General features: G+C 50.0%; 1 protein-coding gene across 1 annotated transcript in view; it reads right to left on the reverse strand.

The window, feature by feature from the left end:
- Positions 1–376, reverse strand: part of LOC104294791 — a gene marked incomplete at its 3' end in the record, with an annotated part of 7,212 nt that overhangs the window by 609 nt on the left and 6,227 nt on the right. The gene's annotated exons all lie outside the window — the stretch shown is intronic.

Below are 376 nucleotides of genomic sequence, written 5' to 3' on the forward strand. Positions count from 1 at the left end.
GGGGCAGGGGACAGTTCGGAGGAGGTTTGGGGTCAGGGACGGCAGGGTGAGGGTCTATGGGGCACTAGGGCTGGGGTAGAGGTCTGGTTACACACGGATTTGGGGTCACGGTTATGAAAAATGAGGGTTAGAGTTGAAGTTGGAGCCTCATTGGGGTCTGGACTGGCTTAGGGTTAACTTAAATCCTATAGATTTAGGGTTGGGGCTAAGTTAGGGCCTCATGGGGTCCAGACTAGTTTAGGGTTATCTTAAATCCTATAGATTTAGGGTTAGGGCCTCACTGGGGTCTGGACTAGCTTAGGGTTATCTTAAATCCTATAGATTTAGGGTTAGGGCCTCACTGGGGTCTGGACTAGCTTAGGGTTATCTTAAATCC

Source organism: Charadrius vociferus, unplaced genomic scaffold, assembly GCF_000708025.1.
Source record: "Charadrius vociferus isolate BGI_N301 unplaced genomic scaffold, ASM70802v2 scaffold2311, whole genome shotgun sequence".
Classification (NCBI taxonomy): domain Eukaryota; kingdom Metazoa; phylum Chordata; class Aves; order Charadriiformes; family Charadriidae; genus Charadrius; species Charadrius vociferus.